We start from the raw sequence: 12,961 nt of genomic DNA on the forward strand, positions 1-12,961 counted from the left end.
TCTCTTTAGCTACGATGTTTATGTTGACCATCTTACAAATTTTTAAATATTATAAATTAACCAGTCTTGTAAATAAATAAGATCTTTATTTATGGTGTGAGTTAAGTTGCTCAGGAATCTACAGTGGTAACTCTAAACATTGCCCAGGTGGGCATGGCACATCCCTCCCTCATCTCCTCTCCCCCATCACCTCTCCCCTCTTCCTCCCTCTCCCATCTCCTCTCTCCCATCTCCTCTCCTAGGTCTCCCAGGCACCCCTCTTACCACCTGTCAAGTCTTCAGGCTCATTTCCCTCTTCACACTCATCACAAGGTGATGTTTCTTTACTTGTGTTGTCTCTTTTCCCTTGAGAAGGTGAGCAACTTAATGGTAGGCTCCTACCACCAGAGTCTAACCCATAAAAAATATAATAAATATTTGTTGAAAAATGAGATATATCCTAACATGTTAATTTAAGTCCACAAGAACTTTGTGCCTTTTAAACTTTAAAGATTTCATGGAAATAACCAACTTACCTCTAAAAGAAGAGTGTCATTTCTAATAGTCTCAATATCTAAAATCTTTGAACTAAGCACTGTACTAATTATTGGCTTTAATCCTCCAGCATCTTACCACATTTTACAGATAAGAAAACTAAGGTTTAGAGAGGATAAATAATTAGTACAAGTTTATATGAATAGAAAGTGATGAGAGCAAGATGGTAGAGAAACATGGCTTTTTTTCCATGGAGTACTGTAGGGCTTTAAATTCACCCGTTCATCCAACAAACTTTTATTTAGAACCAGGTACTTGGTAGTTACTTGGTGGAATGTGGTCACTGAGGAATACAAAATTGATTAACACATAGTTCCTGCCAGAGAGGAGCTCAGAGCTCACTCTCCAGTGTGGAAACCCAAGATAGTCTTGTCCATGATGAGTGTGTTCACTGTGAATGGGAGAGTTTGTTTCAATTGGGATTTAGCAGAATTAAAGTCTGGGAAAAACACATACTATTAAGAAGTGACTTAAGTGTTTTAAACACCTGGAAAGCGATATACAATAAATATCCAATAACTAGATTGGTCAAGTAGTTAATTCACAGATTCAAAATGCACTATACTCTGGCTGTTTGGGAACCCACTTGTGGCAGAAAGTGTCACCAAACACACTGAGTCATTAAGTCTTCCTAGTTGGGTAAATAAATTAGGTTCCGCCACCACATTGCTCAAATTGTTTTATGAAAGGTTCTTTCAAACTTCAGTGTCTTACTTCTGTCTGATTCCTGGCCTCAGGAAATTATCCTTTTGACTCCTTGACTTTGCTTATATTTTATTTTACACTTGCGAAACCCTGATAGCCCAAATACTGTCCCATCTTTAGTCTAGTTTCACCTTTTCCTAGGAGCTAGTTTTTATCTCCTTATCTTGTTCAGGCTGCCTCCCAACCTCTGCTATTTTGTTAGCCATTTAACTCATCCACCCCTGGATGTCTATGAGTGACCCAAGCAAGCGGGGCAGCCGACAGGGGCTGAGCAACAGCACCACAGAAACGGTACCTTGAACTGATGGGATTACGTAGGAGAGGAAAGAGGGAGCCAGTGAGAGTCACGGGTGCTCTGATGGAAAATGAGCCACATGGCCCTCGGCCATTCTTCCATCCAGCTGGCCTCTAGTTGCCAGCCTCAGGGCAGGGCAATCTCTCTTGTCTAAAGTGTCTCCCGAACAACTCCAAGCACAAGTGAGGTTTCTCTCCAGCTTCTCTCACCTTCACCCCTGTTGCTTCCATCCTTCTTTCAGTGTGTAGCAGTGTATTCCATACTCTCTCACCACCAGATCTTAGCATGCAGTCCCCTGACTTGGATGAATCATCCCCTTCTGCCCTCCCTCCCCCCCACTTCCTGGGTAACTTGCTGTCATTCAGGTCTCAGATAAACATGACTTCCTATGTGAACCTTCTCTAACAGCCTCCATCAAGCAAGAAAGATCCTGCTGCTCTGTGACCCCAAAGTTCCTTGTGCCTCTCTCCCTTCTCAGAGCTCTTTCATAATTACTTGTTTAATCAACTTTTATCTCCCTTATACTATACATTTTGTGAAGGCAGGAATCACCTCTCTCAAGCCTCCTAGTGTATCCCAGTGCCTAGAAGATTTTGATACATAATTGAAACTAAGTAAATATTTGACTGAAAGAATATATAAATTCTTAGACATCAAGCTCTGCTCTCAGTTGACATCTGATACACCACCGGTTAAGCCTCAACAATTCAAAAATAACTTGGTTAAAATCTATGTTCACTAAGCTGCAACCACTTCCATCACCACAGGAAGCAGCTCATAGTTATGGATGAATGCAGATCTGAGAGGAGTGGCATTCTGAGCTTGAGGAAGGACTCCTTCCTCACTGCCTACTTCAGCCAGTTTATGTGGAAATACACCTGGAACCAGACAGAACCTGGAATATAGTCCAGTGACTGTGAGGTCCTGAGTAGGTGAACTGATCAGTACTCGCTTTGTTGCAACTAAAATAAACTGAATTCAAAACTGCATAAGTAAATAGGAAGGAAGGGAGGGAGGGAGTGAGGAAGGAGGGAGAGAGGGAGGAAGGGAGGGAAGGGAAGGTAAAAATCAAGTGGAATAGAATGAACACAATTTAAGAAGACCATTAACTTTGGTCAACTAAATTGTCAGGGGGGATAGCCACCTGGACCATCTAGTTCCAGAGTTATTTTATGCTTTCAGTCCAGGATAGTCCTCCTTCCAGCAGGAAAATCACTTTCATTTTTGAAGTGTTATAAGAGATGCTGAAAAATAAAACATGATTTGTTTAGACTAAGAAAACCTGGTAAAATGGCTGATAAACATCATTCCAGCATAAACTTTCCAATCAAATTGAAGACAAATCAGGAATTCCCTGGCAGTCCAGTGGTTAGGAATCCATGCTTCCCCTGCAGGGAGCACGGGTTCAATCCCTGGTCAGGTAACTAAGATCCCACATGCTTCGCAGCATGCCACCCCCCCCCCCAAAAAAAAGTCAAAAAAGTTGAAGACAAATTTTTCAAGTTTTTATTTTTAATAAATATGCTAAGTTATAGTATTGTGAACTAATAACTATTATAAGTTTAAATGTGCATTTGGTACTTATATCAATTTAATTTATTGAGTATATCTACCCAGCACATTTTACAGAAAAATGTTTGTAAAGGCTGTATATTATCAATTAGCGTGCATATGGGAAAATAAGACTTTCCAATGAAAAGGATCAGTATTGGTTCAAAATTTTTCATTTCCTTGACAGTGCATTTGAAAAACATTAGTCAATTAATTTAGAAATCAAACCTCAGTTGCTTTGTTTAATTTGAAGCTTTTTGTTGCTATTGTTTCTATTTTGTGTTGGGCATTTTGCTATAAAAAAGTTTTTTATAGCTAACTGTTCAAGGTAAGCATTACTAGTCCCATTTTATAGACAAAGAAGCAGAGACTCAGTTAAGCAACCCACCCAGTGTCACACAGACAGGCCGCACAATAAACTGACTCCAAACCAGGGTCCGTTGTAGTTCCTGTGCCCTTTCCTCAGACCTCAGGGCTTCAAGCAAGATACTGTCACCTATCGGCAAGGGAGCTACTGCTGGATGGTGAATTGCTTGCCAGTGGTCCCGTTTCCAAGCCCTGTTTCATGTCTGTCCATTATAGAAAGGAGATTCAAGTCGAGGTAGGTGATTAAATTAAATGACTTTTAAGGTCATTGAAGGATACAGAAACATTCTGAAATTTCATCACCAACTCTGGAAAAGCTCCACTTTCTCCAGGTAAGTATTCAAGCTAACAGGTGGTAGAAAAATATCTTCTCTCTGTATTACAGTCTTACAGTCTTAAAAAGAGAATGGGATGTGTTCTTTAGAAGGAAGCAAGATTCTAGCATCCTGGTCTTCTATTTAGAATCAAAGAAAATAATAATGTCCTTACTGTTGCTTATGGGTTGAAATGTGTTCCCCCAAAAGAAACTGGAGTTCTAACCCCCAGGACTTGTGAATGTGACCTTACTTGGAAATAGGGTCTTTGCAGAAGATCAGGTTAAGATGAGGTCATTAGGGTGAGGCCCTAATCCAATAGGGCTGGTGTCCTTATAAAAAAGAGGAAATTTTGACACAGAGATAGACACACACACACAAAACACCATGTGAACGTGAAAGCATAGGTCTGGGGAATGCATCTATAAGCCACAGAACACCAGAGATTGCCAGTAGTCCACCAGAAGCTGGGAGAGAGGCATGGAGCAGACTTTCCCTCAGACTGTTCCTCATGGAACAGACTTTGGAAGAAACCAACCTTGGCAACACCTTGATCTCAACTTCTAGCCTCCAGAACTGTGAGACAAAAATTTCTCTAGTTTAACCCCCACCCAGTTTGTGGTACTTTTGTTATGACAAACTAACACATTGTTAACTAAGGTTCGTTTGTTTTTAACAGCTTTGTTGAGATATAATTCACATACCATACAATTCACCATTTTGAAAGTGTACTATTCAATGTGTTTTAGTGTATTGACAGGGTTGTGCCACATCACCAGTCTAATGTTAGAGTATTTTCATTTCCCGTGGAAGAAACCATATACCCATTAACAGTCAATTCCCATTCCTCAGCTACTCCCATCCTTCACCCACCTCCAGACCTAAGCAACCAGTACTCTACTTCCTGTCTCTATAAACTGCCTCTTCTGGACATTTCATAAAAATGGAATCATACAATATGTGACCTTTTGTGACAGGCTTCCTTTGCTCAGCACGTTTTCAAGGTTCAACAATTCATGTTGTAGTACGAATCAGTACTTCATTCATTTTTATGACAATGATTTCTGTGCTACAGATATTGCATATTTTATTTACCTATTTACTGGTTGATAAACATTTGGGCTGTTTCCACCTTTTGGCTATTGTGAACCATGCTGCTATAAACATTCACTTACAAGTGTTTGTGTTCACATACATTTTCATTTCTCTTTGATATGCACCGAGTGGAATTGCTGGGTCATATGGTAACTATGTTCAGTATGTTGCAAACTCTTTTCAAAGCAGCTGCACCCACCAACATTGTGTGAAGCTTCCAATTTCTCCACATTCTTGCCAACACTTGCTATTGTCTGTCTTTTTGATATAGCCATCTCCATGGGTGTGAAGTGATACCTCACTGCAGCTTAGGTTTACATTTTTCTAATGACCAATGATATTGAGCATCTTTTCCTATGCTTATTAGACATTTGTATATCTTCTGTGGAGAAGTGTCTATTCAAAACTTCTGCCCATTTTTTTTAACTCAATTTTATCTTAAGCAGTAATGTCCAGGAAATGATGTGTAGGATGTACTGACTAGTTGTTTTCTAATATGTTAAGGTAAATATGTAATTATTAAAAACTACTTGTCCACACTTTGGAAAACTGTGTTTACTACCCCAGAGCTTCCCAATCAGTGTGCTGCAGCCCGTGTACTATTAATGAGGTACAGATGTCCCTGATGGCAAGCAGCCTCATCTGCTTAACTCAGTCTGCTAGATAAATATTGTCTGCTGCCCATTTTAAATTGAGCTATTTATTATTATTATTAAATTTGAGTTCTTTATATATAGCAGATACAAGTCCTTTATAAGATATAGAATATGCAAATGTTTTTTTCCCATTCTTTGGATTGGATTTAGTTTCTTGGTGGTATTGTGTGCCACACAAGAGTTTTTAACCTTGGTACAATCCAATTTATCTATTATTTTCTTTTGTTGCTTGTGTTTTAGGGTCATTTCTAAGGAACGATTGACCCAATTCCTATGTTTTCTTTTAAGAATTTTATATTTAAACCTTTTACGTTTAGTGCTAGAATCCATTTGGGGTTACTTTTATATGTATGGACTGGGTAGGGATCTAACATCTTTCTTTTGCATGTGGGTATCCAGCTGTTCTAGCAACATTTGTTGAAAAGACTATTTTATACCCATTTAATTGTCTTGGTACTGTTGTCAAAATCAATTGATTATCAATTAAGGATTTATTTTTGAATTTTCAATTCTGTTCCCTTTACTTATGTCTTTCCTAAGCCAGTGCCACATTGTCTTGATTATTGTAACTTCATAGTAAGTTGTGAAATTGGAAAATGCAAGTCCTTCAACTTTGTGCTTTTTCAAGATTATTTTGACTATTCTGGGTCTCTTACATTTGCATATAAATTATAGGATCCTGCTTACCATCTTCCACAAAAAAGACAGCTGGGATTTTGACAGGGATTGCACTGAATCTATAGATAAATTTGGGAAGTACCCTAACAATATCGTCTGGTGATCCCTGAAAATATAGGATGTCTTTACATTTACTTTGATCTTTATTTCTTTCAATAATGTTTTATAGTTTTCAGTGTATAAGTCTTGTACTTCTTTTGTTAAATTTATACTCAAGTATTTTATTCTTTTTGATGCTATTGGAAATGTAATTTTTTTGTTAATTTTATTTTTTAGAATGTTCATTCTTAGTGTTACTGGCCAGAGCCAGAACTGAACTCAGGTTCGGCTGCTTGTCACTCAAAAGTCAATGTTTGAGAGACAAGGGTTGGTGGAAAAAGAAAGATGCTTTATTCAGGAAGCTGGCAACCTGGGAAGATGGCGGACTAGCATCCCCCAAACTAGCTCCAAGTTGCCAGTCAGAGTGCAAGAACTTTTAAAGTAAATCTGCAAGGACATGCAGGTTGGGGTTATGTGCAGAACAGCACAGTCAGTTCCGAGAATCATCTTAAAATTTGTCATGCAATGTTCTGGTCAAGGTCATCTTGATTGTTTTAAGCAGTTAATCTTCAGCTCCAGGGTTGGTTTTTTTCCCATTCCCTTGAGGCCAGTTCCTGGAATTGTCCTAGCCATAGATCTAGTACTACTCAAGATGGAGCAGCTTATGTCATGGCTACAGTCTGGTCAACATGCAGTTAGCTTTTTCCCTCTGGTGGCGGTTTTAGTATCTGCAAAACAACTCAGGAATATGCATCTGACAGTGTTATCTATGTCCTTCAGGGAGGAACTAAAGATTCTGTGACTGCTATATGGCCAATTTACTGTTTAAATTGTTACCAGTTCTCTTGGCCTAACAGCTATTTTTGTCATACATGTCTATATCTTTTCAATCATTAATTCTTGAGCGATGTTTTTGTGACTCAGGGGTTGCCCCTAGTGACTAAAGCCTTTTTCTGCAAACAAGAAACAGGGGACATGGAAGGGCTTTTGTACCTGGGAGTTTCCCACAGTGTCCTGCTTGGTTTCATTAGTGTCTAGAAACACAATTTATTTTTGTATATTGGTCTTGTATTCTGCAACTGGATAAACTCATTTAGTTATTCTAATTAGTTTTAGTAGATTCTTTAGGATTTTTTAATATAAAAGATTATGCCATCTGCAAATGGAGGTAATTTTACTTCTTCTTTTCCAATCTGGGTATGTTTTATTTCTTTTTCTTGCTCAATTAGCCTGCCTAGAACCTCCATTACTATGATAAATAGAAGTGGCAAGAACAGACATCCTTGTTCTGTTCCTAATCTTACAGGAAAAGCCGTTAGTATTTCACCATTAAATATGTTAGCTGTGGGTTTATGGTAGATGCCTTTTATCAGGTTGAGGTAGTTCCCTTCTAGTGCTAGTTTGTTGAGTATTTTCATCACAATAGTGTTGGATTTTTGTTGAATGCTTTTTTCTCTTTTTTCATTGAGATGATCACATGTTTTATTCTTTTATTCTATTAACATGATGTTTATTGGTTTGGGGATGTTAAACTAACCTTACATTTCTGGGATAAATTCCACTGATGTTGGTATATAATCCTTTTTATATGTTACTGGATTTGGTTTGCTAGTATATTCTTGTGGATTTTTGCATCTATAGTCATAAGGGATATTGGTCTGTAATTTTCCTTTCTTGTGATATTATTGCCTGGTTTTGGTATCAGCATAATACTGGTCTCATAGAATGTGTGTTAACTGAATGATAAACTTACTATTTTTTTCTCTCTCTCTCTTTCAAGTCACTGCCAAGTATTTTCACTTTCTTGAAAATTCTGTGTACCTATAGGTATTCTGATTTTTTTTTTTTTTTTTTTTTTTTTTTTTTGCGGTACGCGGGCCTCTCACTGCCACGGCCCCTCCCGCCGCGGAGCACAGACCCCGGACACGCAGGCTCAGTGGCCACGGCTCACGGGCCCAGCCACTCCGCAGCATGTGGAATCCTCCCAGACTGGGGCATGAACCCATGTCCCCTGCATCGGCAGGCGGACTCTCAACCACTGCGCCATCAGGGAAGCCCAGGTATTCTGATTCTGGTCAACAATTGATTGAACATTCATCCACTTAATATTTACATTGAAATAACTTTTAGGCATTTTTTTGTCAACGCATTCTGGTTTCAGCCCCAAATAGTCATGTTTTCATTTTATTTAGCTTTCTTAGCAACCCCAGACACTGTGTAGGAACTGGGGAGGCTACTATGAGTGAGATAACCACTATGACAGTCCTTGCGGATTTTCCAGTCTACTGGGGGACACAGACAAGTAAAGTGGCCTTTGCAATGCAGTGTGCTGAGAGCCATGATAGGGGAAGAACAGTGTTAGGAGAGTACATCAGAGAAGTGCCCATGTCAGACTTGGAGAGAAGAGATCAGAAAATGATCGCCAGAAATGTCTGATCTGAGACAGGAGAACATGTGGGAATTAGTTAGGTGAAGAGGACAAAAGTTCTTAGAGAAGAAAGATTGTTCTAGGCATCAGGAAGAGAAAATAAAAATGCCAAGAGGAAGGAGAGAACAAGGCTGTTTGCAGGGCTGAGCAGCTCTGTATGGACCCAGCTGGAGCGGTGCAAGTAGGATCCATTGGGACAAAACCTTGTAACCATATGAAAAATTGTTATAACAATAAAGTAAAATATCTCCACTAGAACCACGGACAGAGCTGGAAGTACCATTGGAAACAACTCTGTTCAAACTCTCCCTCATTTCCCGGATCTCTCTGTGACATGATTAAGGATCCTATAGCTGCTGCCTAAACCATCAAGGAAGGAGCAGGCAACAAGCTCTAATGGTTAGAAAGTTCTTTCAAAGTTTGAGTTATTAAAAAAATTTTCTATAACTTTATTTCCTAGTAAAGTTCTTCCATCTGGGGCAATAAAGAATGCCTCACCCTTTTTTACAGAAAACCATCTCAGATATTTGAAGACAACTTTGATATTTCTATTTAGTCCTATTGTCACCAACCAGTGCTTTCCAAAAGCCCTACTGTAATGACGAAAATGTTCTATAATCTACTCTGTCAAGTGTGTCAGTAGCTACATGTAGCCAGTCACTCCCATACTCGATAGAGCTGCTCTAGACTAGGTCTCTACATTCACTTACACTATTTTTGTGTCATTATTGCTAGGCCTTAAGCCATTCCTAGTTACTGTTTTGAATCAAAATGCACCACAATAAACATGATATGCTTTTCTGTGTGCAGCCAACCAAACAGTCAAATAAGATGATTGATTACCTTCTCTGCAGTTTGGGCTTGCCAATAATTCAGTTTAAGATTGTCTTAACATTGGAGTAAGTTAGTGCCTGTAGTCTACTAAAATTCTTAAGTTTTTTGGATATGTGTTGCTATTAATCCAAGTCTGTAACTCTCAGCCTCCATTTGAACAGCTGATCTTTAAATGAAGGCAAAAATTTATTTGTTCTTGACTCTGTCATGTAGGACAAAGTGTTAACTTTCTGTTTTTCCTTTGCCTTGATCATAAATTTGATAAGCTCACCTTCAATGGCATTATGCAAGGAAGATACATGTGTTTAACAGGACAAGGCCACAGCAAAGCCCCCTGTCAGGACACTAGAAACTCTCATTAATCAAGATAATTTGTATTCAGTTGTTCAACCAGGTAAGAATCTAACTATATTCCTGGTCAAAAGTGATAAAGGAGGTAGTCAAGTTCTTGATCTGGATAGTGACTCATGGATGTGATCATTCACCAAGCTGTGGGCTTTTGTTTGTAAGGGGTACTTCAATTAAAACTTTCTAACAGAGTATTGAAAAATACCGACATCCAGCATTGCAATCTCTATTCAGAACTCTGTTCACAAAGGCTTTAGGTCACAGGCTTCTTCCCCAGCTCTGCATGACCACCCCTCCTAGGGAGCAGGTTTATTCTCTGGAGAAATTGAATAGAAATTGAACAAGAGAGGCTCAGGACTCTCTAGATACCAGGGAGGCCTCGTGTGAGGTGGGCATGAGGCTGAGAACAGAAGGATTTTGTGAAAGGGCACCTGCTGAACTTGGGGTCCTAGGCCCCCTTTCCATACCTGATCCCCAGAATGATGGCATCTGGGCATATTCTTCCCCAGACAGATTAGGAGATTCTTCTCCGGAGAAACTGAAACCAACCTACAGAAAAACACAAAGTCTGAAAAGATGGAGTGCTGCCTGATCATCTAAAATGGTTTCAGAATCACATTTCAAATCCTTTCCCTCCTCAGAAATGTAACTCATTTGAAGCTGGACACTTCAAAGTTAATTTAAATCTATTAGATGCTTGATGAAATATCTCCTCCACTATATTGGGATTCAGTTGCCTCTCAACAGGGCTATTTTGCTTCCTTTTCCACCTTGAACATGGCTTTCCCTTGATAAAGGAGTGCAAGAATTGAGTTGTTCTGAAGCCCCCTAGCATGTTAATGGTGTGCCACCTACCTCTGAGGAGTGGCCCCTGCTTTATTCTCACAGCTTCCTTTTTACCTTCTTCTAGCACTAGCAGATGAATTATTTTCTAGCAAAAGAAATCTCAGAGACTTTTTTTTTTTTAATTTATTTTTGGCTGCGTTGGGTCTTTGTTGCTGCATGCGGGCTTTCTCTAGTTGCAGCGAGTGGGGGCTACTCTTCATTGCGGTGCTGGGGCTTCTCATTGCAGTGGCTTCTCTTGTTGCGGAGCACGGGCTCTAGGTGTGCAGGCTCAGTAGTTGTGGCGCACGGACTTAGTTGCTCCGTGGCATGTGGGATCTTCCTGGACCAGGGATCGAACTCGTGTCCCCTGCATTGGCAGGCGGATAATTAACCACTGTGCCACAAGGGAAGCCCTCAGAGACTCTTCATGGAATACAAGAAGTCTGGCTCAAATCTTCCAAAAGACTAAACAAAGTTTTACGTTTTCCTTATCAAGTAGATACAGTCTTTGTTCAAGTTAAATACACACACGCCCTCTAACCTGTAATTTGTTCCCTAAAAGAACACATCAAGCTGCATATCCCATGAGAATCTGCACTTATTAAGTCAAACCTTAGGATCCCGAAGCATCAGTGCTCAGTCAGACTTCAACTGGCCCCGGCAGCCCCACATCTGGCTCTGGCTTTGGAGTGCATATCAAACACCCCTCTCTCTCTCTTCCGACACCCCCACTATTTGCTGTTATTATTTTAAACTTTCTGAATTGATTGTTTAAATGGCAATGTAATTGCCAAATCCTACATTAAGTTGCTGTTACAATATTCTCCCCTTTTAAAAACCAGTAAGACATTTCTTGAACTCCTACCATGTACAAGGCATCGCGCCAGGTGAACAGAGGATACGGGAGGCAAGATGGAGAATAGCAAAGTCCCAGCTCTGCAGTCAGTGCAGCCACTCATGACCTGCATGACTTTGACCTTATTAATAACCCTCACTGAGCCTGTTTCAGGCTAAGAGATTAGCATGAGCAAAGGTACAGGAGAATGAAATTACATAGGGCAAAATAGAAATCTTTGGATTAAAAGAGGTAGCAATACAAGGCAGCACGTGCTGAGGTGTGATAGAGGTGAGTGATACAGAACGAGGAGTGAGGGAGAGTGGCGAGAGGTTGCTGTCACCTGAAGCAGGGATAGGACCTCGGTAAGGAAGGTGGGGCTGGGGATGGGGGGAGGCTGGAGTTGGTTCATTAGAGAAGGGGAGGGAATTTGTAACACAATAGCTAACGTTTATTGCGCACAGCAACACATACTTCACATGGAGCACCTTACTAATCCTCACAAACTCCCTATGAAATGTTATCATCCTCACTCAATAGTTTGAAGGTAGTATTTCATATAGTGGGTTCTACCCTCTCACATCCTTCCTTTCAATGTTTGAAACACAACAGTCCTCCTAAGTGTGTCGTAAAGACATTTTACCATGGTCCTCTGGTGATTTTATGGAAGAATGTCAACATTTGACGGCCACCATTTGACGAAGGGCACGTCACTCTTCTGAACATTAGCTGAAAGATTCTGATCTTTTCGAAGAATGGATTAGAAGCTAAATCCTCAGAGACAAACATACAGCTCTCTGTGCACTCATGCATGAAGATCTTGAACAGTGTCTTTCTCCAGCTAGGGGTATTTAATAGCCCTAGGCTTTATGTGAGAGCTTAGGAATCGGAAGTTGGGATGAGAATTTCTTTAAGTATTGCAGACCCAAGCTTTTCCAAAGGTCTACATGTCTTTAGCTAGATTATATAGAAAAAAATAAAATTCTAGTTAATTATGACTTTGTAGATACTAACTCTAAGCATATCCTACCCATTTTAATTACAATATTAACTTTAAGCTTTCAAATTACATTAGCAAAATCCAAAATAGATAATCTAAGAAACAAAGAATCTCTTGTTTTCTAGAATAGACTCAGATCTATGTATTGTTTTTGTACTCTAGTCTTCGTATTTATTTCTGTCTCACCATCAAGTGCTAAAAGACAGAACGCTTAATTCAGGGAACTTTAAGTCTGGCCAGTGAATCGTATCAAAATCCATTTGTACTAAAGTGCTTGTGAATGAGTCTTACTACTTTCTGGATGGCTACTGGCTTAGAACTTTCTTTCTTTTCAAGTGTCTTTCTTAAAGACTGTGCATAAGAATGAGGGGGTATTTGGGAAGTATCCCCTGAGATTTTCTCAGAAGATGCAAGTCTGCAGTGCATGAATGGTCAATGTATTGGCCACAACCATGGCT

This window comes from Mesoplodon mirus, assembly GCF_964341445.2.
Source record: "Mesoplodon mirus genome assembly, chromosome: 2".
NCBI lineage: Eukaryota > Metazoa > Chordata > Mammalia > Artiodactyla > Ziphiidae > Mesoplodon > Mesoplodon mirus.